Source organism: Phascolarctos cinereus, unplaced genomic scaffold (genome assembly GCF_003287225.1).
Source record: "Phascolarctos cinereus isolate Bilbo 61053 unplaced genomic scaffold, phaCin_HiC Scaffold_5;HRSCAF=322, whole genome shotgun sequence".
NCBI lineage: Eukaryota > Metazoa > Chordata > Mammalia > Diprotodontia > Phascolarctidae > Phascolarctos > Phascolarctos cinereus.
Window position 1 is genome coordinate 468,795,379 of NW_027555958.1, and position 27,625 is coordinate 468,823,003.

The 27,625-nt window shown below is 51.3% G+C and overlaps 1 protein-coding gene and 1 long non-coding RNA gene across 7 annotated transcripts in view; one reads left to right on the forward strand and one right to left on the reverse strand.

Moving 5' to 3' along the window:
• Positions 1 to 27,625, reverse strand: part of GNG12 (G protein subunit gamma 12) — a 149,937-nt gene that overhangs the window by 18,165 nt on the left and 104,147 nt on the right. The window lies entirely within an intron of this gene.
• On the forward strand, positions 17,265 to 27,445 carry LOC110212887 (uncharacterized). Its single transcript, XR_002325788.2, has 3 exons — positions 17,265 to 17,634; positions 24,241 to 24,303; positions 25,798 to 27,445. It is a non-coding gene; the product is annotated as an uncharacterized LOC110212887 (long non-coding RNA).

Genomic DNA, 27,625 nt, shown 5'->3' on the forward strand with positions numbered 1-27,625 from the left:
GGTCGTGTGATTTGCTCATGGTCACCTAGGCAGGAAGCGCAAAAACTGGATATGAACCCAGGTTCTCTGAGTCCAGAACCAGGCAAGTCCCTTCACTTCTCTAAGACTCAGTTTCCTCATATGTAAAATGAAGATGCCACCTCCATTACCTACCTCACTACCTTCCTGGTGAGAGGAGAGCACTTTGTTAAATGTCAAGTCCTTTATAAATATTATTATTGCGATCCTGGGCAAGTCACTTAACCCTGTTTGCCTCGGTTTCCTCATTGGTAAAATGAGCAGGAGAAGGAAATAAACTGCTCCAGTATTTCTGCCAAGAGAACACCAAACGGGGCTATGAAGAGTCAGATACGGCTGAAAGGACTGAACAACAAAAATCCTCTTTTCTCTCTCTCTTCCTACTATCTAACCCTTTGCCACTCAAGGACTGGGAGCTCACTTAGTCCTTCTGAAGCCTGCAAAGTGCTGAGAAGGTTATCCCAACCCAGCATGACCAAGGATCATTCCCATTTTGCAGAGCAGAAGGTTGAGGAGCCATGCCTCGCCTGTGGGTCACGCAGCTTCTAAGTGTTAGACAGGATCTGAACCCAGGTCTCTGGCTCGGTGGCTAAGCTTTGCTGGAATCCAACATTCTCTGTGAGCTTACACACCTGTGCGCGGCCTGTTTACTTAGAAACAGGTTCCTCCCTCCCCCTTTCCTCTGGGGACCCCACAGAGCACTGAATGTTTCCGGCCAAAGGTTACTCACCCACTCACTTTAGTGACTCTATTTAAAGTCTGGGTGGATGGAGTCCTGGCCTGTTTTATTGGCCTGGACAGTGGCTCTCACCGTGGACTTCCACGTTTGGTGCGGGCTGGCCTCAGAGGCAGCCCCCACATGACCAGGACTGCCCTGCTCCCCCTTCTGCACACCTGCCAGTGTCTCTGGGCTGGGATCTTCTAGGATTCACTTCCAAGAGGAAGGAAGGGCCCAGGAACACCGGATGGAGGGATGTAGCTTTCACGAGGTCTGGCTAATCCAGGGGACAATGAAGGGCTGGGGAGGGCTTCCTCTATGACCCCTGAGCACAGAAGCAGGAGCCCTGGGGGCAAAGAGGCAAAATTAAAAAAACCCCTTCCAAATAATTTCAGTTACTTGGATGGGGCATGCTTTACTTCTGGAGGCCATGAGCTCCCCATCACTGCAGGTCTCTGACAGGAGGCTCAACTGTTACTTATTAGGGCTCCTGGAATGGGCTACCTAATCTAGCCCATGCCCAAAAAGAAAACAGGACAAACCAACATGGACCGTGATGCACCAGGGGCTCCGGAGGCATCAGGCTGGCAGGAAGCGAGGACAATAAAAGAAGAAGGCACAATGGACTGTGCTAGAAGTGAGACAGGAGGATGGGTTCGAACCCCACCTCTGACACTTACTAGCTGTGTTACCCTGGGTGAGTCATTTACCATTTCTCTGAGCCTCACTGTCCTCATCTGCAAAATGGGCATCATGCCACCAACTGCACCTACCTCCCAGGACTCAAGTGAGAGGAAGCTGTGAGAAGCACTTTGTTAAGCTTAAAGCGGCGTTTTCTAGGTCACTTAGGATCGTTACTATTATAATTATTAGGACAAGTCATTTTCTTACCCCTACAAGCCAGTTAGAGAGGCAAAAGCAACATGCACAAGAAGGAATGATGATAAAGATGAACCTGTACGGAGCATTTCAAGGATCCTGAAACTGTTTCACAACAGCCCTCTGAACCAGGAAATCCTTTTCTCTCCATTTTAAGATAAGGAAAGGCAGCCTGAGGCAGGGTAAGACTGAGGCTGAATCTGAACTCCGGTCTGGCCGATTCTACCGAGAGTGGAGGCTCAGCAGGCTCCATGTTGGAGGCCTGGCTTCTGGGAGCTCGGCCCACTGGGCACCTTGGTTCTGCCCCATCCCACCTTCCCCAGCTCTCTGGGAGATGGTGAAGCTGTTGGAAACCTGACCTCTCTCTCTCTCTCCCCTCCCTTGGCCTCCTTGCTGGTCCCTGGAAGCCTGGGAGGGCAGGTGTGCAAGGACACAGGGCAGATCCCTCTCGGATGGATGCCAACCACCAGCATGCTTGTGGGACCCCCGAGCTGGGTGGGCACTGGGGCACCATCCCTCCTCCTCCTGCGGCTGCTTTAGAAGGTGCGGCAATGCCCGGGGTGCTCTGGGCTCCCGGGAAGGCTGCCGGCAGCCAGGGGGAACACAGAAAAGGGGGCGAGAACACAGACAAGATGGCGGTGTTCACTCACACGCAAGCACCATCATTGTCGAGGCTGCCACAGACCTGGGACTGGGCTGCGCTTGTGGCCCAGAGAGACTGGGAGGCTTGGGGTCACAGGACGTCAGTGACATGCCCCCCAATATAAACCTCGTGGGCCTTCAAAGTCCTTTATTACCTGCCCCGCTCCCCCACCTGTTCTCCCCCTTCCAGTGACCCCGGGTGGCGGGCTGGGTCCTGAACAAGCCCCTCCACCTCTCGGTGGCTCTGGCCATTCTCTCTGGCTGCCCGGAAAGCCCTCCCGCCTCCACTCTGCCTGCTGACCTCCCTGGCTTCCCAGGCCCAGCTAAAATCCCACCTCCTACAGGAAGCCCTCCCCAATCCTCTGTCTTAATTACTTCCTGTTCTGTCTGTATCTTGCTTATAAGGCAGCTGTCATTATGCTGACTCCCCCACTCCACAGTGAGCAGCTCCTCGAGGCAGGTACTGCCCTTTGCCTCTTTTATATCCCCAACACTCAGCACAGTGCCTGGCACACAGCAGGCATTTAATAAATGCTCACTGATTGACCTAACGACTTGCTCAGCATGACGCTGTAGGTGACAAGGGGAGGTTTTATCCAGTGATCCTACAGTTCATAGGATCATAGACTGGGCATCAGAAGAAGCCTTGGAGATTCTAGCCTGACACCCTCAGACCAAATCACTCCAGAAAGGTGATCCTGGATCAGGGGTTATCGCTCAGAAATTAAAGTCAGGAAGAACTGAGTTCAAATCCTGCCTCAGGAGTTTACTGTGTGCCTCTGGGCAAGTCTTTGCTTCCCTTATTAAGATTAATTCTTAATTACCGTGAAAAAATAATAAATAACATTCAGTAATAAAACAAACATAAATTAATCATTAGCCCTCACGTCCTCATTTGTAAAACTGGGGGAACAGTGGCGCCCCCCTCACAAGGAGATCTGAGGCTCAAAGGAGGGATGGGAAGGGGAGGGCTGGGCTACTTACTATTCATGTTACACTTGTGGCCCTCATGGGCCAGGGTCATCACTGACACTCTCTAACAAGCTGTCTGGGTGCTGGAAGGCCTGTCAGACACCAGCTAGTCCAGCACCTTTCAATGGACAGGGGCGGAAAGGGAGGCCAGGGGGGAGGAGGTCCCAAGATGGCCCAGGCTGGGAGGAGCAGGTTCCAGTGATTTCCCCATTATCCGGCCTGCAGAGGGGAGGGGAGCATCGAGTGGCTTGTTCGGTCGAGGTGCCAAGCAGGCAGAGCTGGCAGGAAGCAGGCTGGGAGTTCAGGAGCCCCCCGGGGTGAAGAGTAAAGGGGGGGTGCTGAGCTTCTCAGAAGGTGGGGCTCGGGGGCAGGGCAGTAATCGTCAGGGCCCAGTTCTGGCAGCTGCGAGCTTATCTCACTGCAGGAATGGGGAGAACGGGCTCCGAGTGTCTGGGGAATCATGAGGAGGTCCCCAGCTACCGCAGAGGATACACGCTGTGTGCACGCTTACACGCGTCCTCGTCACTTCTGCCCACGGAGTGTGAGCTCCCTGAGGGCAGGGGCTGTTCTGCTGGTGCCTAATGCATGCCTGCTGACTCAACTTTGGGTCCACGTCCTCTCCCCCTAGAACCTGTAAGCTCCCTGAGGGGAGGCTTCCCCTGTCTTTGCATCTCCAGTGATAGCACAGACCTAGAATGTGGCGCATTCTCAACACATCCTAGTTAACTGGTTGCTACGAGTTCAGGAACAGCTTAAGGAGCACAGGAACGAGGATGCTGTTGTTCTAGAAGAGGAGCATCAGGAGGGTGACGTCTCGACCCTCCAGCGGGTTTAAGTGAGGCAGGGCCGTGCAGTCCAGCCTCATTCTCTCCTCCAGAAAGCCCAGTGGCAACACACAAGTCCAGACAGCTGGAGATGGCCCTGGATGTAGCCGGCGGCCTGGGCCTTTCTAAATTAAGGTCCTTCCCAGGTCTCAGTTGCTCTGAGGCAACACCCATTCAATGCCTAAGGGCTAGGTAAGAATTGGGATGAAAGACCGCCCATTTACCATCACAAGAGTATCAGTCTGGGAGGGGAAGACCCTCAGAGTTTCTGGCCAGGACCAGGAACAAGGCAAGTGGAAGCTGGAATGGGGGATGGCAGTTCAGAGAAAGGAAAAGACAAACGCAAGAGACGCTGAGAAAAATCAAGAAGCCTTAATGTCCAGCTGGGGACGGGGCTCAGAGAGAGAGGAGTCCAGGCTGACCAGAAGGCTGCCGGGCTCACAGGCCCTAAGAGTGTAGCTCTAAATGTGTAACGGACCATGGGGGCCAGACATGTCTACACACTGAGGCCCAGGGGGGTTAAAATGGCCATAGAAATGGCCAAGCCCACTGGGTAGCTGGATGTGGGGGAAAAGAAGGTGAACCTGGTTTTGTTTTATATATGTTGAGTTTGAGGGGATGAGAAGCTAAAGGCCCAGAGTCTGGGAGAAGGTTGGAGATGGACACTGGGCTTGGAAGAATGGCTCAGCTGCCAGAGGAGAAAGGAGATCTGGGAAGAACCAGGCATGTGGAGAGAAAAACAGGGAGCTAATGGAGGCCTTGGCCTTGGGGCACCACTACAGGAGGCAGAGCCAGCAAAATGGCAGAAGGAGCAGTCAGAGAGGTAGGAGGAAAACCAGTCCGGTGTGTGGTCAAAGCAGGTGGTGGGAGAGAAAGCTTCAGGAAAGAGGGGAGTCATCGACCAAGTGGTGTTCAGCGCTGGAGGAACCCTGAAGGACGAGGACCGAGAAGAGGACATTGGGTCTGGCAACGAGGCCCCTGGTGATCTAGGAAGTATGATGGAAGTCGGAGCTGGGGCAACACCTGGGACGATGCTAACTCCAAAGCATCTACTATGTGCAGGGCACTGGATGTCAACAGAATTACAGCTCAAGAGCTGGAAGGGACTGAGCCCCTCGCTTTACAGATGAAGAAACTGAGGGTCTGGCAGGTTAAGGGATAGTGGTCCAAGAGGCAGGTAGGTGGTGCAATGGCTAGAGTGCTTGACCTGTAGTCAGGAAGACCTGAATTCAAATTCAGCCTTAGACACTTAATGGTTGTGTGACCCTGGGCAAGTCATCTAACTTTTCCCAGCCTCAGTTTCCATATCTGTAAAATGAGGATGATAATAGCACCTAGTTCCCAGTAGGTTCAAGTGAGATAATTTGCATAAAGCACTTTGCCAACCTTAAAATACAATATAAATTACTGTCTTGGAAGAGGCAGGAGGGGATGAGAGAGTACTTCAGCAGAGGAAGTGCTTGGGAGAGGAAGAAGGGAGGAAGAAAAGAGCTGAGTAGAAGTGTGGTGAAGAGAGAGGAGGGGGGCAAGGGCTCCCCTCTGAAAGGATCTCAATTTCTCTCCAGGGCAGGAGGAGACAGAAGGGTGGGACGGGGAGGGAAGGACAGAATGACTGCAGACAGCCCAGGCCCGTCGCCTTTGCAGACGCTGTGCTCCACACTGGTTGCTCTGAAGATGACCTGGCACTTCGCTCTTGCGTGGTCATTTTCAGTCGTATCTGACTCTTTGTGACCCCACATGGGGTTTTCTTGGCAAAGACGCTGGAGCGGTTGGCCACAGCCCTCTCCAGCTCATTTGACAGATGAGAAAATTGAGGCAAGCAGGGTTAATGTGACTTGCCCAGGGTCCCACAGCTAGGGACTGGATTTGAACTCAGGTCTCCCTGACTCTGGGCCCTGAGTCCATCACAGCCCCCCCGCTGCATTTCCTTTGCCGGCTTAAAACCAGAGGGACCAGTGCATGATCTACCCTGGACTGCGCAGTAGGCCCACGAAGAGCCTCTCTCTGGCTTTTTCCTCCTGTTTCACTCCCTCCCACAAGGGAAAGTGAATCCCCCTTCGAGGCCCAGGCTGGGGAGAAGGTCGGGGTCCATCTCACCCCAAGTCTTCCCGGAGGTGATAGTCAAACCAGCAGATAAGCGCTTGGCTGTGACCCACAAGAGGCTGAGGCTGTCAGAGAAGGGCCGTGACGTTCCTGGCTTCTTTCTGCGTGACCCAAGCTGTCCTCGCTCCGCTCCCCTGGGCATCGTGTGCCCACCCCCCTCCCACTCCCGTCCTCACTACCACAGGCCCCACAGGGAGCAGGTTCTGGGTCCGAACCCCATCTCTGATGCTTACGAGCGTGACCTTGGGCAAATCCCTTATTTCCCAAGGCCTCAGTCTCCTCATCTATAAAGTGGGGGTGGTGGACTCGATGGCCCTGAAGGAGGTCCCTTCTGACTCTACAACTTTGACTCTGTGGACTTGGGCAGCTCCTTTAACTTGTCTGAGACTCCGCTTCCCCAACTGTAGAAGAAGGCTGGAGTCCCCAGGGTGTCTTCCAGATCAGATCTCTGCTCTGATGGGCTCATGATTCAGACTCAGCTGGCTCAAAGAGCCAGAGGTCGCACAGCTAGCAGTGCTGAAACCATTCAGCGCAGGGGAGGAAAAGGAAGAGCACTTATACAGCACCCATGAGCCAGGCACCGTGCTGAGCCATCTCCCAACCACCTGGCAAGGTCGGTGCTATAGTTATCCTCACTGTACGGCTGAGGAAACTGAGGCGCAGGGTCGTTGAGAGCTTTCCTAGGGCCACACAACACAGAAGAGAAACAGAGAATGTCTGGGCATCTTCTTCTAGCTCCTGAGTGTCAGACTCCGGCAAGGACCTGACAGGGCTGGGGTGGCAGCAAGATGGCGCCTTCGCCTCTGATGAAAGGCCACGCAATACACAGAGAGTGGAGAGAGCCTGGCCCGAAAGCCAGGAAGAACAGGCGCGTGCCTTACCTGTGACACGTGCCGTCTGTGGACCAGACAAAGGAGGCAATGGGGGCAAAGTGCCAGGCACGCCTTACGCTGCCATCTAAGTTGTTATTATTATTAGTTGTTACTATTGTTGCATTGCCTTGCTCTAGCATGCCGCCTGAGACCTTCAGTGGCCAAGCGGGTAATCACCGGCATTGGTAGAGGGAGCTTTCTCCCTGGGACTTCTCAATATCAATGAGGTCCCGGGTCCTGACCCAAAACAACACACAGCAAAACTCCAGCCTCCCCACCTCCTCAAGACCCGCCAGCCAATCAATGGGCAAGCGGGCCCAAAGCCCAACCCACTGGGACAGTCCCTGAGCTCTGCAGAGCTCAGCCCAGGCGTCCTCCGAAGGCGGAGGCTGCGGTTGCTAGGAGATGACCAGGCGTGTCAGAGAGGCTGGGACTCGCCCAGGGTCGCCCGGCTCTGGTTGTCTGCGATGGGACCTGAGGCCAACAGGACTCACTCCCCCAGATGGGCTCACCGGTCCAACCACCTGCCTGGGGCATGAATCACAACAACAGAGAATCACAACAGGGATCGTCTTTGCCTGGGGATCTCCAGCCGTGGAGAAATCGCTCCGCCCTTGGAGACTGCCTTCCATCTCTTCTGGAGCCAGCTCGGACAGACTCAGCTATTTACACATTGTTTCTCCATTAGAATGTCCGTTCCCAGGGCAGTGAGATGGCGCAGGGGATAGAGGTCTGGCCCTGGAGGACCTGAGTTCAAATCCAGTCTCAGACACATGACACTAGCTGTGTGACCCTGGGCAAGTCACTTAACTCCAATTGCCTCACCAAAAAAAAAGCAAGAAAAAAAAAGTACGTCCTTTCCCTTGGCTTCCTTAAAGACTGAGCTGTACCCCATCTCCCTTCCATTTACAGCCATCCATCTCGTTTGTATGTGGCTGCTTTCATGTCTCTCCCAACAGAACCTGAGCTCTTCCAAGGCAGGGACTGTTTTTGCCTTTACATGAAAGCAGCCGCATACAATCCAAGTGGACAGTGGACAGCACTGTGGACAGAGCACTGGACCTAGAGTCAGAAGACCCGAGTTCAAATCCAGCCTCAGAAACTTCCTAGCTGTGCGACCTTGAGCAAGTCACTGAACCTCTGTTTGCCCCTGCGGAAGAAAATGGCAAACTCTGGCAGGATTTTTGCCAAGAGAACCCCAAGGGCAGAGGTCCAGGGGTCGGACAGGACTGAACCAACTGAACCCCAACAAGTCCCCCCCGGGTGGTGAGGATCAAGTGAAATGATAGTGGTAAGGCACTTTGCAAAGCTTCCTATGCGTGGAGTACGTCACCTTACAGACAACTGTCTGGTCCTCACCAGAAACCTGCAGAGGGCTCTCACCCCCATTTTACAGATGAGGACACTGAGGCTGGCTACACAGGTGGTGACTGTCTCTGGTGGGTCTACAACCAGTGGCAGGAACCTGTGCGGCATCAGTCAAACAGCCCCACCAGGGCCCAGGATTCTGTAAGGACGACCTGAGCAGCACATCCATCCTAAGAGAGAGGCACGAGACACCAGGGCGTTGGGAAGCCGAGGGGCTCTTCAGAGACAAGGAACCTGGACTTGGCGTCAAGAGGTCCTGCGTTCAAATCTCAGCTCCCTCTTAGCCCCTCACACCAGGAATCCTCTCCTTGCTGCTTTTCCCACCTGACTTCCTTCAGTACCAACTGATATCCCACCTTCTATGAGAAGCCTTTCCTGGTCCTCCTTAGGGCCAGCGCCTTCCCTCTGGCGATCATCTCCAAGTTATCCTGAACACATCTTGTTTGCACATGCTGTTTTCACCTGTGCTCTCCCCGTTTACGCTGTGAGCTCCTGGAGAACACGGATGGTCTTTTCTGTGTTTTGTCTTTCTTTGCGTTCAGCACGTGCCTGACACATAGTAGGTGCTTGATGACTCCCTGCGTCTCAGTTTCCTCTCTTGTAAAATGAGGGACTGACCCAGACAATATAACAGTTTTCGGTAGCTATTAATCCCGTGATTGCAAAAGGAGAGATGAGGAAGGAAATCAAGGAAAGGCATTCCAAGTAGAGAGAACAGCACGGGCTAAGGTGTGGAGGTGGGACCTTAGGAGGCATTTCCACACAGCCACACACGGTGAGAGCTGGCACAGACTCCGGAGTCCAGCCGGCCCACCCAATAAATGACCCCGCAGGCTCTGTTGGAAGAACAGAAAATAAGAGAGGAGCAGCCCATTCTACACAGAGATAGCAGCAACTCTTGGGAGTTTTCCTGACATCGGGCCTAATCTGTGACTTTGTCACTCCTAATTCTTGCTATTGACCTGCCTTCTGGTCCCCAAGAGCGCTGGCCCAGCCCTTCTTCCAGGGGGCAGCCCTTTAAATACATGGACAAATGGTCTAGGCTGACCACCCCCAGCTCCTTCACTTTCTTGTGGCCCAGGCCTGGCTGGCTGCCTCTGGACATTCCGGAAACAATGACCAGTGTCCTTTGGGCTGGACGAAGGAAGCACAAGGGGAGGGGGAGGTGGGGAACAGGGCTGGCAATGGTGGGAGGGGGTTGGTGACACTTTCCAACACGTGAATTAGTTTCCATTTGTTTTTATTTAAAAAATATGGCACAGGAGGCTTTGAAGGAGAAGGAAGGGTGTGTCTAAGAAACAAACTGAGCATGATACGAGTATTTCTAAAAAAAGGAGGGATTGAGCATCTGTCTTTGGAGACCTGGCTTTACTTAAACCAATCAAGCAACCTTCAGCCCTGGGTCCCCTCACCAGCTGCACACCTTGGGTCACACTCTCGTTTACAGGTGGCACTGTTTTCTTGGGAGTCCTCTCTCTCCTGACAGCTTTTTCTTGGAGGGATTACTGTCCGGCTGCCCTCTAAGTGGGGGTGTGCCCCACAACCGGCTCTTCCTGAGACTTCCCTCCTTACCTAGCACCTCCCTGCCCTAGAACGGTCTACCACCCCGAGTCTGTTCCCCTCTGGAAGGGCCCTCTGGGAGGCTTGCTCCCCACTTCTCTCACTGAGGAGTTTCTCCTGGAGCCTACGTTTTGTAGAAGGGCACAGGCCAGGAGCCTGCCTTCATTGCTCTCTCAGGCCTGATCCTGACTTTTTGGACTTTAAAATCACGCCCAGGTACCTTCCTCTCCCACTCCCTGCTTTCAGCAATTTTTGTTTATTGGAGGGTAAGCTCCTTGAGGACAGGGATTGGATTTCTTTTTACTTGTATTTTAATCTAGTGCTTAATAAATCCTTCCTTCCTCTCTCCTTTCCCTCCTTTTGTCCGCCCTCCCTCCTTTCCTTCCCTTCTCCTTCCTCCCTCTCTTCCTTTCTTTCCTTTCTCCTTCTTCCTCCCTCTCTTCCTCCTTTCTTTCCTTTCTCCTTCTTCTTCCTTCTCTTCCTTCTCCTTTCCTTCCCTTCTCCTTCCTCCCTCTCTTCCTCCTTCTCTTCCTCTTCCTTTCTCCTCCCTCCCTCTCTTCCTCCTCCTTCCTTCCTTTCTCCTCCTTCCTCCCTCTCTTCCTCCTCCTTTCCTTCCTTTCTCCTTCTTCCTCCCTCTCTTCCTCCTCCCTTCCTTCCTTTCTCCTTCTTCCTCCCTCTCTTCCTCTTCCTTTCCTTCCTTTCTCCTTCTTCCTCCCTCTCCTCCTTTCTTCCCTTTCTCCTTCTTCCTCCCTCTCTTCCTCCTCCTTTCCTTCCTTTATCCTTCTTCCTCCCTCTCTTCCTCCTCCTTTCTTTCCTTTCTCCTTCTTCCTCCCTCTCTTCCTCCTCCTTTCCTTCCTTTCTCCTTCTTCCTCCCTCTCTTCCTCCTCCTTTCCTTCCTTTCTCCTTCTTCCTCCCTCTCTTCCTCCTTTCTTTCCTTTCTCCTTCTTCCTCCCTCTCTTCCTCCTCCTTTCTTTCCTTTCTCCTTCCTCCCTCTCTTCCTCTTCCTTTCCTTCCTTTCTCCTTCTTCCCTCCTCTCTTCCTCCTCCTTTCTTTCCTTTCTCCTTCTTCCTCCCTCTCTTCCTCCTTCTCTCCTTCCTTTCTCCTTCTTCCTTCCCTCCCATTTCTCTCAGAGTGCAGTGTCTAGTATAACCTAGCGAAACAAATACGGGCTAAATAAATATTTATTGCTTCTTGAAACAGATCATTAGTTACCAGACCAAGAGCCCAAACTACAGAGAAATGAAAATAAACATGTTTAGACCCACTTTCACACACACCAAAAAATCAAACAGAAATGGAGATAAAATACTTTCACAACTAATAATAGACAGTGATGGGAAAGTAAGATTAGATTTTTAAAAACTCAGCGTCCACAGAACCTTTAATGAAATGCTCACTGGATAAGGGGGGAAGTGCCTGTGAGAACTAGGTCATGGGTGCGAGATACTCCCCAGACACGGACCAGGAGACTGTCCCCGGTTCCATGGAGCTGCTCCTTGATGGGTTCCAATGCCTCGGTGGAAATTCAGAATGCAGCACTGAGCTCTACGACGGGGGCCACTGCACCTACTCTAAGCTGGGCACTCACTGCTTCAAAGCAGTCCATCGACTCCTTCCCAGCTGATTCCCCGTGGCACTCACCACTGGTGCTGTTCTGAACTTTCTCTTCTCCCTTCGAGCCTCCCATCCCACCCCACCTCCCACCCTTTCAGATGAGGGTCTTGTCTTAGACTATGCTGAAAATACAACTGTGGACATTCAGCGAGGGCTCCCTCTTGTCTCCTCCTCACACAGCCCCTGGAAATCATTTCCCATTACTCCTGCCTTTACTACGGAATCTGAAGAAGTGACTCTTCTTTGCCAAGGCCAATCCCTACACCCATAAAGTCAAGCCAAGCATTAATTAAGCACCTATTGTGCGCAGGATCCTGTACCTTTGGTCCCATCCCCCATCCATCTCTGATCTCTCTTGGTCTCCAGCCTTACCTCCCCATGGCCTAAAGACGTGCCCAAGTCTCCTCTGCCCAGGAACGATTTCTTCATTGCCTCTGGGTCTGAACTGGCCAGCACAGGGCCTGGCCCACAGCTGGTGCTTAATAATAAACGCTTGTGAATGACTGATGGAGTGGACGGAGACCTCAGATGCCATCCACCATCAGAGTTCTCCCAGCGAGCACAAATGTCCTGGATAATGCTGGAGTCACTGGATGGTGAAGGGGAATTGACTAAACATTACGCACACACCAAGCACTGTGGTAGCTGCTTTCCAAGTGTATGATCCTCACGACGGCCCTGTGAGGTAGGCGTTCTTACTATCCCCTTACAGCTGAGGAAACTGAGGCAGACAGAGGGTCACAAGCTAGGTAGCGTTTGAGGCCAGATTTGAACTCAGGTAATAAACTGCTCTCCCTGGGGTCTGGCTCAGTTTGCTTGGCATCAGTTCATATAAGCCCTTTCTAGTTTCTCTGACTCCATCTTTTCCGCCATGTCTAATAGTAACGTTCCACCACATTCCTACACCATCACTTGTTTCACCTTCCCACCGGAGGTGCACCCACTTTGTTTCCACTTCTTTGCTGTAACAAAAACTGCCACTGTAAATATTTTTGCACGTGTGGGCCTTTGCCCTTTGTCGTCAGTCTCTGGGACGGGGTTCCATTTTAGAGGTGTGGACACTGAGCCTCGTAGAGGCCGTGACTTGCCTAGAGTCCGTCGGTCAATAACCATTTAAACACGGCGTCCCGCAGCTTGGGCAAGGTGTGGATCTGGTGTCTTTTGACTCCAAACTCAGCCCTCTTCCCTCCGTGCTTTACTCTGTTTTCACTCTTGGTAATTCTATCTGGTTCTGAAGGGATAAAGGCACAACAGCTGCCGTGTCAGTCTGCACACTGGCTATGAGCATCAGCTGATATGAAAAGGGTCTAGGATTTCATCCGTGTGGGGACTCCCAGCGCCATCTACAAAAAATGGCCATCTCTGGGCCTGGGAGAGGTCAAGCGTGCCCACGGCTGGCTTCCTGAGTGTCCGAGTGCTTCCCTTCTCTACTAAGCCAGACTGCTAGGTGAGCAAACCCTCTATCTCTCGGTCCAAGTGCGGTGAATGGGCCAACGGCCGGAGGGAAGGGGAACAGGAAGGCTCCTTGATGACTGGGCCGGGTCCCTGCAGACAGACGCTTATTTGAAGGAGCTGAAGTACCTGGACATGGGGGGGTCCACTGCTCCCTTGTCTATCACGGCTCAGCTCATCATTTGGTTGTCAGGGAAAAGATGCTGGGTCTACCACTCCTAAGCGAGCCTGGGCAAAAATTCCCTGTCGTCCAATCTCATTACCTCCTCTGCAATCCAGCACAGAGAGGTGGAAAGAAGACTGGATTTGGAGGCAAGAGGCCCTGAGTTTGAGTCAGGAAGTCAGTCAATAAACATTCAATCATGCCTATTAAGTGCCAGGCACAATGCTAATCTCTGGGGATTACAAAGTCAGCGCCCATATGACCCTAGGCGAGTCACATCCCCTGGAGCTCACTTAAGTCCAATCCACTCAAAAGTCAAACATCACCCTCCTGTGTCATTGGTCCTCTTGGAGAACAGGGTCGAACAAACCCATCCCTCCAACTGGGCTTCAGGTTCTGCATCTGAAAAGGGAGCTGGCTTCTAGCTTCCACCTATGATCCTGCAACCTCTCTGGGCCTCAGTTTACTCATTTGTAAAAGGAAAGGGGGGAGGGAGGACTAGCTAATCTCCAGTGCCTCCTCCAGCTCTGGGCTGGTCCTGCCGGTCCCCAAATGTGAGTCAGACCCATTGCTGAACAGAAGGGCAAAGAGAGGCCTGAGCTAACCAGCACAGGGGACCTGCCATGGCAAAGTCTGGAGCTTAAGCAACATGCTGGGTCAGCATTTTTCAGGAGCCAGCAGACACGCGCAGCCGCTCCCTCCCTCTCCAGGGAAGAGGCCGGGGCTGCCACTTTCCAGATGCCCCAGGGTCTGGTCCCCAGGCATGTGGCACAGAGCACGAGATGGGTCACTGTTTGCAGACAAACAGGGCAGAGCAGGTTAATAAGGACCGTTCCTCCTCCCACCCCACACACAGCAATGATTAACCCTGACTCGGAGGGTTTGAGAGTTCTGAGTTTTCCAAAGTACTTTCCTTATTAACAACTCGAGGAGGGTGGGAGAGGCAGTGACATTATGCCCATTTTATAGATGAGGAAACTGGGACTGAGAGAAATTACAGGATCTTTGCTCTGGAGCTGGGAAGGACCTTAGAGGCCCTCTGGGCCACCCTCTCACTTTGAAGATGGAGAAACTGAGGCTCAGGGGGCTTAAGTGACTGGCCAAAAGGTCATAAGGTAGCAAGCTCCCCGCTGCACCCCTTCTTCCTCACCCCCACACCTCAGTTTCTTTATCTGTAAAAAGAGGGGGTTGGGCCAGATGATATTTAACATTCCTCCTAGCTCTAAATCCATGCTCTCATGAGCCTGTAATCTCTCTGGGCCTCAGTTTCCTCATCTGTTCAAAACATGGGAATTGGATTCATGGCCGATAAGGTCTCCGACAGCTCTGAGGGTGGAGGCAAAGAAAAGCATTTGTGATTTCCCCCACCCCCGGGAGCTCCCAACCTCGGCGTCCCAACCTCATGGAGCTCACCACCCTTCTGCAATTAGTAGCTAAGACCTCCGAAATCATGAGGCACACAAGGACCCCTTTTGTGGAGGAAGCCCCAGGGGGAGTTTGGGACAGATAACCTTGGAGGGACAAATGCCGAGGAGGAAATTCTACACTAGAAACCGACTGCACAAATGAAGAGGAGCCGCTGAATGAGCTGGGGTCAGAAAAGCGGAAGCCGTCAGGGCCATAGGGCTGGAATAGAGGAGAGGCCAAGATCGACTCCACTCCCGGTGACCTGGGGAAACTCAGGCCAGGGAGGGAAGAAAAGCATCACGACCCCTTGAAGCTCACAGGTCCTAGCTAGAGTGTGGCCAGGTTCTAGCTCACAAAGTACTTTGACAGTCTCAAAGCAAGCAAAAACAGTCTACCCGGGTGATCACAGAAGGAGTGGAAGGGAGCCTACGCACAGTTACCGAGGAGGAAACTGGGTCCAGTTCCCTGGGCATGTTAAGTCCTGTCAGAGTGAGAATTTGAACTCATGCCCCTGGACTTTGAAATTAGAACTCTTCACTCTATCACAAGGGACTCAAATCCTGCCTCTGACACTAGCTGTTTGATCTTGTCCATATCACTTTACCTTGCTGATCCTCCGTTTACTCATCTGTAAAATGGAGCAAAGGCAAAAGAGGCTGCAATGAAATCATGTAAGTTATCTATACCACATACGTCCCATCTGTCTCTTCAAAGACCTCTGAGCTCCTTTCCAGTTCTAACAGTCTAGGAAACTAGGATTCCGGGTAAGAAGTAAAAACAAATAAAAAAAGCTCTGCCCAACACAGGAACTCCCAGAGACGACAGATCACAGATAGTACAGGCAGGCAGGAGCTCGGCAGGAGCGGCGGGGGCCTGGGCCTTTCTGAAATGCTGGAGGAAAGATGCAGAGAGACGGGCCTTCTGAGGTCACTGTGTCACTTCTGTGCTGCTGGTCACTGGCCAAGGGATGGATTGTTCTGGTGGGGGCGATGCCAGCTCCAGCAGTGACGGTCATGAGACCTGTCGAGGGTTTGCAAAACCACATCCAGCCATCCCATCCATTCATCCATCCATCCATCCATCCGCTCCACTCTCCTCTCCCTGACTCTTCCTTTCCTTTCCCCTCCCCTTCCCTCCCCTTCCTCTCTATCTGTCTATGCCTCTATCTTCCAGGAATGTGATACAACTAGATTGCTGGATGTGAAGACAGAAAGATGGGAATTTGAATCCCGCATCAGACACTTCTTGCTTTGGGCCAGGTACTTATCTTTCCCGAGCCTCAGTTTCTCTGTCTGTAAAATGAGGGGGCTGGCCTTGCCCACCTCCAGGATCTTGTGATTTCATCGCTGGGGCAGTTTATCTAGAACTCACCCTCTTGGAGACTTTCCTGGGGCACTGAGAGATCTGATGACCTGCCCAGGGTGCTAGAAGGCAGATTTGTCAGGGGCAGGACTGACTCCCAGGCTGGCCTTCTATGGCCTGCGTTACCTCAAAGGAGCCTTGTAATAACTCCAGGAGGTAGGGTACCCTGCACTGTTATCTCCATTTTACAGATGAGCACACCAAGGTTCACACAGGTGAAGTCACTTGCTAGTAAATATCAGAAGTAAAAGGCCAAGCCAGCTGAATGCTACTTAATGCTGCCTTTCTTGCAAGGGTATGGCCAATGGGAAGATTCTCCTGTTCTAGAAAAACATAAAGGGTTGGTGGGTTGCCACGGTGGGTGAGCACCTCAGATGCTCTTGAGACACAGTCAGTAAGCTCTTACGGGCAAGGGATGGAACCCAGGACCCCCAGGCCTGGGGATAGGAGACTCTGCCCCTGGAAGGGCCCTCAGAGCCCTCTGGTTCAACCCATTTTACAGATGAGGGAACTAAGGCCAAAGAGAGTGAAGAGACTTGACCAGGGTTACGCAGGCAGTACAAGATGGAGGAGGAATTTGACCCTACAACCACAAAGCCTTTTCCATCTTTCGCACCAAATCCCGCTATCTCCCGCGTGAAAAAAAAAATCCCCACACCTTCCCTCATTACAAAGAAAAGACAGTCCTCCCAGCCGCTCTCTGATTCCTGACCCATTATTAGGGATTAGGCTGTTATCGCCACATATTGGACTTATGGATAATTAATGAGCCAAGGTCTCTTAGGCTGGGAGAGGAGAAACAAAGACTGAGGTCTTCCCCTCTGCCCCCCGCCCTGAGTGTCCCCTGTGGCCCAGGATGGGGGCACGGAGTTCTGCCTGCCTTCACAAACTAAAGAGTTAAATGTGTCCTGTGGGTAGCAGCTTCGACCTTGAACTCAAGTGTATTGTGTGCTCTCTAGAAGAACACAAGGAAATAGCATGGCCTGAGGTTCTATCTTTGGTGGGGGAGGCGGTGGGGCTCGGCCCCAGTGGACGGAAGGAAGGAGCACACAGGAGAGCGAGCTGATGGGCAGGTCACCCCGGCGAGGAAGGAGAGGGCAGAGAGGCAGCCCAGGCCTGCTGAGGCTCTGCAGCTCAGCCCGTGCCGCTCCAGGGACGCCTTCTTTCCCATGGCACCCGCCCAGCAGGTGGCTCGCCCTGATAGTTGCCAGGCACGGCGGTCATGCTCGTTCTCAGGCAGATCTCATGCTTTCCACGTGAAGAAGCCATGTTCTGGGCTGCTATCGGAGCCGGCCAGATGGTGGTGGGGCACGTCGGGAGAGGCAGGGGTCCAGTAGAGGAGGAGGGTGTGCTTTCTGAGCACCTTATGGGGTGCTGCATTTCAGCTGCGGACGCACGGTCCAGGGGTGGGCAGTGGTCTGATTCTCTGCCAAGTTTATCTACTCCATTTAGCCCACGGGATTTGCAACCAGTAGTCAAAGATCTCGTCAATGATAGAAACGTGATCAGCTCCTGTGAAGGACGGGGACTGGCCGGGGCAGGGGCAGTGCCAGGGTACCTCAGCATTGTACAGATTGCAGAACAACTCTGAAGGAGAGGAGGACACAACTGCCTAATGGGATCTGCAGGCGGTTCACAGGGAGCAGACCCAGACTCGGCCCCAGAGAAGCAGGCTGCAAGGTGAAAAAGCAGGTTTCAGCTTGATGTGTGGGAGAAATGTGCCAGGACCATCTAAGGTGGAGGCGGGGGCTCCCCATCAGGCACAGGATGCACAATCAATTGTGGGGGAGGGGATGCTGCCTTGGCACCGGGATTCATCTGGGGTCGGTGCTTAGATTTCAAGGTCCGTGAACCTGGATTTTATTTCAGCATGACTGACTTAATTTGTAATCCTATATATTTTATATGTTTTGAACTATTATTCTGAGAAGAGGTCTGTGGGCTCTAGCAGGCCGCCAGCAGGGTCTATGACACACAAAGAAGCCAGATCTAAAGGGTATTTTGTCAGCTACGTTTGGGTTGGATTAGGTGGCTGCTGATGCCCATCCCACCTCTGAAAGGCCACTAATGGAAGTTAGGCAGAGAAAAGGACCAAAGAGAAAGCCCCTGAGCCAGAGTGGGGAACCCAAGGCTTCGAGGCCTCATGTAGCCCTCTAAGTCCTCAAGTGCAGCCCTTTGACTGACTCCAAACTTCACAGAACAAAGCCCCTGGATTACCTTGAGGACCTTGAGGGCCACATGTGGGCTTGAGGCCTTGGGTTCCCCACCTCTGTCCTGAGCCCAAATGGAAAAGCAGATTAGAGATTGTTAAATAGCCTGAGACGATCACAAACTCATCCACCCAGAGCCGGAAGGGACCTTCGAGGCCATGTGCGCCAAGGATCTCCAGGCTGTTTGGTCATACAACCTGTCAGTGAACACTTTTGATCCCCTCACTTACGTATATGTGTACAAATTTTACACGAGTACCAGGATGTTAATAATCATGCACCATGTAAGACTTACATGAACAGAGACATTTAAAAAAAGATGAGATAAAGACGCACTAGTATTTTTTCCTGGACTCAAGAGGGAGATGTTGGAATATCCCATATTGGGGAATGAAAGTTCACACCCGGTTGCGACGTGCCTTTCCATGTCTTGCTCATGTGAGCACACACCATTTGGGTCATACCGTGGCCCTCTCTAAGTCATACGACAGCCTCTGGGGGGTACACAGGGCTCCTGCTCTGGAGACCCCTGCTCTAGACCAACCCAATTCCTTTTACAGATGTGGAAACTGAGACCCAGGGAGATGGTGACTTGTCCTGTGTCCCAGAGGTGGACCTGGACTCTACTGCCCTTCTGTTCCTCTAGTGCACCAAGACACAAGGTGATGGACTATGAAATGAAATGGACAGGTTCCCAGGCATTTGCAATGACTTATTTTTTATAGCCCCTGACAGTTTGTGACACATTTTCATTTCAATTATGCCTCCGGTTCTTACAGCAACCCTATGAGGTAGGGAGGGCAGACAGCTTACATGACTCACCTTAAAATGCAGAAACTAGTGGCAGAATTGGGTGTTAAGGGATCATATAAGACCCGAGTTAGAATCCTGTCTCAGACGCTTAGTAGCTACGTGGGTCTGGGCAAGTCAGTTAGTTAACTTGTCTGAAAATTAGTTTCCTTATCTGTGAAATGGGAATAATAATAGTACTTCCCTCCTAGGGGGGTTGTGAGCATCAAAGGGGTTCACGTAGGTGACTGAAAGCCTGAAAGGCTCCAGAAATGCTAGCTGTTATTGTCAGAGCCGGAAGTAGCCTCAGAGGTCAGTGGAGCCATCCCCAGACTTAAGAGGTTCGGAAAGGCCAGGGGATTTGCCGGAGGCCACACTGGGAGTGAGGAGCCCCAAGAGGCCTTTCTGGACCCCAGCATCACCTCTGAACCGCCATCATTTCCATCAGGAAAAAGGCCTCGACAACCCCCAGTCTGAAAGATGGCTGTGGGACATCACAGAGTAGCAAAGATGTGATGCTGGAGGGAGGAGTGAAGAAAAGGAAATCGGGGGGGGGGGATTCAGTGCTACAGGGTCAGTGAACATGGGGGGCAGAAAAGCTCTTCGGGATCAGTCACCCAGCCGCCAACCCACTTGTTTTACAGATGAAGCAGTTGAGGCTGCTCCCCCGTGGTAAATGCCCCATTCTCCTCTTTCCCAGGCCAGGGCTCTCTCCAGCTGGTCTCTCCAGGGCCATTGTGCACATGGGAAAAAGCCAACCTTTCTCCTACAGGGGCTTTTGTTGCCTGGGGATGGGGAGAAGGGCTGCCTTCATCATTTTTTGAGGGGGAGGGGATTCTCATCATTGGACTGAACAGAGCTTGGCATCTGAGGAGGCTTCTTCCTGTTTCTCTTCTGTTCTGGGCTCATACAATGAGTCACCTATCTGTCATTTAGTTTTGAGACGCTGCGACCCAGCCCAGCCAGGAACTGTTTTCATCTTGGATTTTTATAAGGCAAACACAAAGCTATTCCTGCCCCCCTCCCCCCATTTTTTCTTCCTTGGGAGTCTTGTTTGCCTTCCAAATGGGTTCCAGCAAGACAAGACTGAGACACGGATGGAGAAGGCAGAGGTTGAATTCAGTATCTGGTGTGTTCGGGTGTGAAACGCCAAGCTGAGCATGGTTACTCCGGGACTTGAGTGTAATGTGCTATCACTGGTCCAAAGAGTCAATAAATGTTCCCCATATTTCCTGCTGGTAACTGGGTAAATGAACCTTGTGCCTTGGGCTCTGGCCAACGACTTAGTATAGTGGGCTGTGATGAAGGGCAGGGACGAGGGGGGCCAAGGCTGCTTCCCAGAACCCGGAGTGTCTGCACATCCCTGCATGACGCCGCCCAGACGTCCAGACGTCCAGCCCAAGGGCCCTGCAGCACTCAGGACATGAGCTCTGCCAGTAAAATGGCCGTGGAGCCGGCCGCGTAGGAGAGATGGCAACATTCAGAGGCAGTGAGGGACTTGGTGTTACAGCCCAGAAAATCCAGGAGAGCAACCGGGCGAACAATTCTGGACCGAGGCTGAAGTAATCTCTCGGGGCTCTGGCCCCACGGCACTGCAGTCTGAGTACTAGCCTTGCAATCAGTCTGTCAAGACAGCATTTATTAAGCACCTACTATGTACCAGGAACTGTGCTAAGCCCTGAGAATACAAAGACAGAAAGCAAAATGGTGCCTGCCCTCGTGAAGCTTACATTCTATCACACAGCTAGTGAAGTAAGGCTAGTCAGGCTACACTTGCTTCCAGGCAGGCTGTCTACACCCAACATCACGGTGCCTCCTACATTCACTTTGTATCTCTTTACACGTGTACACGTTTCTGCTGATAGGATGTAAGCTCTTCGAAGGCAAGGCCTGTTTCACTTTTGTACCTCAGCACCGAGGACGGGGCCTAGACCATATCAGGCGCTGAATTAACCCTTGCTGATTGACTTACAGTGTAGCTAAGCGCCTGAAAGCAGCAGGCGGTCCCGTCATGACCTGCCTGAACACTACCCCCACTAGGCACTCATTCCTTCCCCAGATGGCTGACCCACACTTTTGGATGGCTCCAGATGTTAAAAGGGATTTTGGCTTCTTGGAATGAAAATCTGTGTCCAGTGACCTCTACCCACTGATCTTTCACGCAGAGCAATGCTTTCTCGTCTAGGGTAAGCCCTTTAGCTATCTCACAGAATCTCAGAGGTAGAAGGGACCTCCAGGGCCACCTCACCCAACTCGTATCTGAAGAGGCATCCACCCTCCACCCATCGCCAAGTGCGGTCAGCTCCCTGAAGACCTCCAGTGATGAGGAAGCTCGCTAACCCAGAAGAAGCCCTGTCTGCTTCTGGACATCACCAACTTTGGGGAAATCCTTCTGCTCTTTCAAGGGAATTCTACCCTCTGGCAATTTCACCCCAGGCTCCCGGCATCTGCCCTAAGCACAAGTTTTGTTCTGCTTTCCCATGAAATCCCTCCAGATATTCAAAGACCCTGATTCTACTGCTCCTAAAGTGCCTCCCCCTGCCCCAACACATGCATCCTGTTCCTTGGAATCATCAAACCACAGGCCACAGAGGTGGAAGGAGCCTTAGGGACGATCCAGCGGCTCCCAAGATAACAGGGCTTTGAAAGTATTTTATTTCATTGGCTGTCACATCTAGTGGCCCGACAATTTGAACTTGGTGAAGCTGGTCCTAGGTTGGCAGCTGTCCAGGGGAAAACCTGGGTTCCAATCCCAAATCTGCTATGTGTATGACCTTGGACAAGTCACTGAACCTTCTCTGTGCCTCAGTTTCCTTATATGCAAGATCAGGGAATTGGGACTACATGGCCTTGAAAGTCACTTCCCGCTCCAAATAGTGACCCTAGAGTGGTGGTCTAAGGTGGTAGTCTAGAGTGATGCTTGAAGCCTTCCCACCCCCGTAGGACTAGTCAGCATTTGGCCTCTGATGGGGGTACATCACATCCCAAGTTCACTTCCAAGCCACAAGAAGGAATACCCACGACACATACAATTTCCCTCTCATCTGTTGTTAATGGGTCACGTTTGCTCCAGGGATTACAAACTCATTATAATATGAGCCCAAGTAAAACTTACTGCTGAAAATATACCTGCTACAAAACAAACAAGTGACCTAATGCCACAGCCACGTGGAAATGACTCGGTGTCTGAGCTACTGCCTCCAGTGACAGACCCTAGTAGCTAGCATTTCTACAGCATGGACATAGTTATCTCTGGCATCTACGTATAGTGCACATATATGCACACACATACATACACACACATAAACACAGCATTGAATATTTAATATGCAAGGGCATTTCTCCTTTCAGCATGGTGCAGTGGACTGATCACGGTACTTGACATTGGGTGGGAATCCTGCCTCAGACACTTAGGAGCTCTGGGACACTGGGCAAGTCGCTTTCTTTCTTGAGAACTCATCTCCCTTCTCTGTAAAAGGAGGGAGGTTGGATGGGACAATCTCCAAGGCCTGTTCAAGTTGATCTATGAAATCTGCCATTTGATTCAAAGAAAGCTGTTATCCTTGTTTTTCCCGTTTATTCAAATAAGAGATAACTCCACACCACCCCCACACAGTTCCTTAAATAATTGTGCTTTGCACACTGACTAATATACAAATGCAATTCTTTAAAGATGCAGATGGGGTAAAAAGGCCTTGGGAATTTAAAGGCATCTAGTCATCACAAAAGTACCCGAGAGTAGCCTTCCCCTGGATGGGTGGGAGCAGAAAGTGGGATGCAGGGGGATCCATAAGCTTGAAAAGGGCAAAGCAAATCTGAAGCCACAGAAGTGAGAAAGAAGAGGAGAAAGAACAGAAGATGGTGATGAAGCCTGAAAAAACCGAGGCCAGAACTAAGAGTGATGGTGGGAGATTTCAGTTCAACACAGATGAACATACAAAAACCCAGCTTCCTAAGTAATTTGGAGGCGCCAACAAATGTAACCCATGGTTCTGAGAAAGAGGGAGCCCTCAACCACAGGGTCGTGGAGTCACAGATTGGGGCTGGAAGGGGCCTTCTACATCAGGGGCTCAACCCTGGTGTCCATCAAATTAAATCTTCTCATAACTATTTCAGCATAATTGACTTTCTTTATAATAGTATTTTATTTTATGCATTTAGAAACATTATCCTGAGAAATTCAGTCAATCAATAAATATTTATTAAGTGCTGACTATATGCTAATCACTGATGATACAAAAAGGAAAAAAAAACCATCCCACCTGCCCCAGAAGCTCCCAAAGTTACTGGGAGACAACTTGCCAGCCATCATGTGCAAACAAGCAAGATGCAGGATGAACTGGAGACCCCTGGAGGGAAGGGGCTGGAACTGAGAAGGGTCGGGAGAAGCTTCTACACGAGCGAGGGTTTTAGCTGGGACTTGAAGGAAACCAGGAGGTGGAGGTGAGGACAGAGGGCATTTCAGGCAAGGGGACGGCCAAGGAAGAAGGTGAGACAGGCTTCACCGCCTGCCCGAAAGGGTAAGGTCTAGACTCTAGCTCATTCAGTGGAACCTCAATCAACCAGCAATCATTTATTCAACACCTACTATGTGCCAGCACCACCTGGGTCTCCAACGGTGGAGGCAGAGCAGTCTCTGCCCTCCCTAGGCTGTGGTGGGGGTCAAATGACACGACATACGTACAGAGCTTGGCAAACCTTAAAGCACTATGTAAATGTTATTGATTATTCTCTTCCAGCCATAAAATTCCTCCTCACCTTCAACAAAGAGGGAGTTAGGAGGGAGATCAGGACATTTATAAGCCTGAGTTAAGCCATACATGATGCCAGGGCTCTTAACAATGTTGCATGAAAACTAGGCTGCAAGAGAAAACTCAGGAGAATGTGAGCTTCTTGAGGGCAGGCCCTGGTCACGCTTGGTTTTGCATTGGTAATACCTGGCACGTGGTAACTGATGCTTCCTAAATACTTGCTTTGTGGGATGCGATGACTGAGTGAAAGAAATGCTCCCCCAGCTCAGGAAGATGAGGAAGTCCCAAAGTTTAGACTCTGACACCGTCCTCCCCATTTGGGAAGTGTCATGGCGGTCATGTTTGTAAAACTCCAGTCTAGAGAGGAGGGTGAGCAGGAAGATCTCCAAGAGCAGGTGAGTCGTCCTTCTGGCCTCAGTTTATTTCAGGCTTCCTCACCCTTTTCTTCTGTTCTTTCTCCTTCTCTTCTTTCTCTTCCTTTCCCTCTCTTCCTCCTCCTCATTTGTGTGCCTTCAGATTTTCTTTCTCCTTTGCAGGCATACTGATCCCTCCGGACCCTACTTTCTGCTCCCGTCCATCCACAGGAAGGCTACTCTCAGGTACTTTTGTGATGACTGGATTCCCTTAAAGTCCCAAGGCCTTTTTACCCCATCTGCATCTTCTATCTTTCACAATCTTTAGTATAAAAAAATCCCCCTTTTCTCTTTGTCAGAATTCATTTCCCAAAGTATTTTAGGTCCCTACACATCTGACTTTCCAGGCAGGTACCTTGTGGCCAAGGTTGGAGGGGTGGATTTCCAATGTATCTGTATTAGAAGGCAGTACTCTGGTTCGCCCTTCACGCCTTGGAGTCCAGGGCCACCTGCTTCAGTGACCTGTGGGTTTCTAATGCCCTAGAAACCTGGGAGAAAGCCCTGCATCAATATTAATATTTTCCTCTGCTTGGACAAGTTACCACCTAATGTGAATGATTATTCAGAGATTTAGAGCAGGAAGGGACCATGCACTCCAAGCCTTTACAGACCTGGAAACTAAGGCCCAAAGGAGGGCCACTGAGCAATGAAGTGATCTTGGCAAAATCAGACCCTGGAGCTTTGGACTCCAAGTTCAATGATCTTTCAAGAGCTCAATGTTTCTGGACTGGAATCATTTCTTAGTGAATTTAGAGCCCCTCTGAGCTGCTTTTAGTTTTTTTTCTGAACAGAGGGGGACCGACAACAATTCTTTATTGAGGCAATGCTTAATTCAGAGTTATGGGGTGGGGTCTTGGCTTGGGCAGGGGGCAGAAGGAGCCCCTCTACAAGTACAAATGAGGCTCTGAGATGCAACATCTGCTCCCTGTGGAATGCAAGATTCCACGTCAGCCCCTAAGTCAAAGAAAGCCCTGAACCACCCACAGAATGTGCCCAAATTAGCCCAAGGAGCAAATGGGCTCCTTTGATGTTCCAGGTCACCTGAAAACTCCCAGCAACTGGGGATGTGAAGTGATGGAAGCAAAATGTCTAAAATGGAAATCCATGTGTGGAAACTGAGGCTGAGCTGTACTCCCTTCACGTGTCTGTCTATTATTGATGGGAGGTGCCAATGAGGGGATGGCTGAAGGCTGAGGCCCTTGCTGAATCTGATAATAATAATAATAACGACGATGATGATGATGATGATGATGATAAATAGTGGATAGACAGCCTCAGACTTAGGCAGACTTATTTTTGAATCCCACCTTTGACACACATTGGTGTGTGGGTCTGGATTTGGATACTTCTTATACTACTGAAATCACCAGTATGGTCAAATAATAATTAGTAACAATAACTGATATTGATATGGTATTTTAAGTTTAAAAAAAATCCTAGGCTTTTCTGAGCCTCAGTTTCTTCATCTGTAAAATGGGGCTGATCAAAACTATAGAACTTATACCATACCATACTTGTACTAGTACTACAGTACTTCCCATCCCTCTCAACCCTCCCACCCCAAAGTCCCCATCGAACACCACCCACACACTCTACTGTGCCCTCTGAAATGCCTGTTCCATAGGTAACAAACTTGCCTTCATTTCAATCTTTTCCTTTCCCTCTCCTTCCATCTTCCAGCAATCGCAGAAACCCGGCTCCCCCGGAGGACACAGCCTCCCTGGCTCCCCTCTCCAGTCCTGGCCACACCTCCACTTGCTCTCCTCAGCTCCCCACTGACCCTTCCTCTACCTCCATCACTCAGTAACATCTTCTCCTTTGAGGTTCACGCTGTTCACCTCTACCACCCAACTGAGATCCTGGTAGCCGCTGTCTGTAGACCTCCAGGACACTCCCCTTCCTTCCTCAGTGAGTGTGGCTCATCCCCCCGCCTCCCAGTCCTGACCTCATACTAAGGGACTTCAATGTTGCATGTGGACTTTTCCTCAAACATTCCAATCCCTCAGTTCCTCCACTGACTCCCTTCAATGTCCACAGCAGAATTCCAACCCTGGTCTCTCCTAATCCCACGTCTGGAGTTCAGCGTATGATGCCATGCCTTCCTTTCCAAATTTCTGTCATGTCCCCACTTCTCAATCTCTGAACCTCTAAGCATCTAAGCATCTAAGCACGTTTCCAATGTGGAAATTCCCTCCACTGATGCAGGCAGAGACCCATCAGCGATTCGGTTCTAGAGAGTTTCCTGTGGGACTGAGTGGCTAAGGAACCCTCCCCCAAAACAACCTAGCCAGTGTATGCCAGAGGAATGATGTGAGCCCACTACAAATGGCCTCTTGCATCAATGAAGAGAGGCATCTGCCATGTCGCTGATAAGGAATCAGGGGAGCTGGGTTCACATCTAGGCTTGGCTACTTACTATCTGCGAGACCTTGGGAAAGTCATCTGTTTAACTGCTCTGTGCCTCAATTTCCTCATCTGTATAGAAGACAAGGGGCTAGATTAGATAATATCTAATATCCAGCTCCATGGAGGTGTAGATTTCATGCACTTCTCGAGGGAAGGAACTACTTTTTTTTTTCTTTTCTTTCTTTGTCTCCCCAGCTCTCAGACTAGTGCCTGGTATATAGTAGGCATTTAATAAATGCTTCATGACTTGACTTGGTCACAGATCTATCCAACACCAGAGGCAGGCCTGCTGTGGTGGCATAGTTCAAATGATTATTTTACAGGTGAGGAAACTGAGGCCCAGAGGGAGATGGTTGAACCCAGAACTCTTCCATGCCCCCCCCCCCAATGTGGATCATCTCTGGGAAGCCCCTCTCCATTCAGGCCCCTGTCCCAGGGCTAGGGCCTCACTGGATTTGGAGGGTGGGGCCTGGTACAGGAACGTGGCTCAGTCCGTACACAGGGCATGCAGTTGGCACCTGATCGCCAGAGCCGGGTTCACTGCCAGGGTAAGCAGAGCCGGGCAGAGAGACCATGAAAACAAAATGTAACAAGAGACCAAACCACCTGATGCCAGGCCATGGGACAAAGGTCTCTAACACCCAGCCAGTGGAATGTGGAAATGTATCATTTATTCCGACGGGCTTGGAAAGACTGAGCCTGTCAGGGAGGTGGGGGAGGCACGCCAGAAGGAAGGTTAACGGTATCCACCTCTGTCTGGGTCTCTGCACCCTCGGGATGGGGGGGATGGGGAGAAACAAGACAACCTGGTTTAACTCCCACCTGTAAAGGGAGGAATTATTGTCCCAGACTGGCTTGTTTTGGTGCAGGGGAATCCGGGTTTCCCATCGGGCATCTGGATCCAAGCCCTCCTCTGACCCTCAATGGCTGTATTCTACTTGTCAAATGAGGGGGCTGGACCCAGGGGCCTCTTAAGCCTCTTCCAACTCTAAACCCCATGAGCCTAACCATGTGTGGTTTCTTCTTGGTATGATGGGCAAAGCACTGGCTCTGCAGAGAGAAGGTCAGCTCTTGAGCTATGACCCTGGGACCTCCCTGGGCC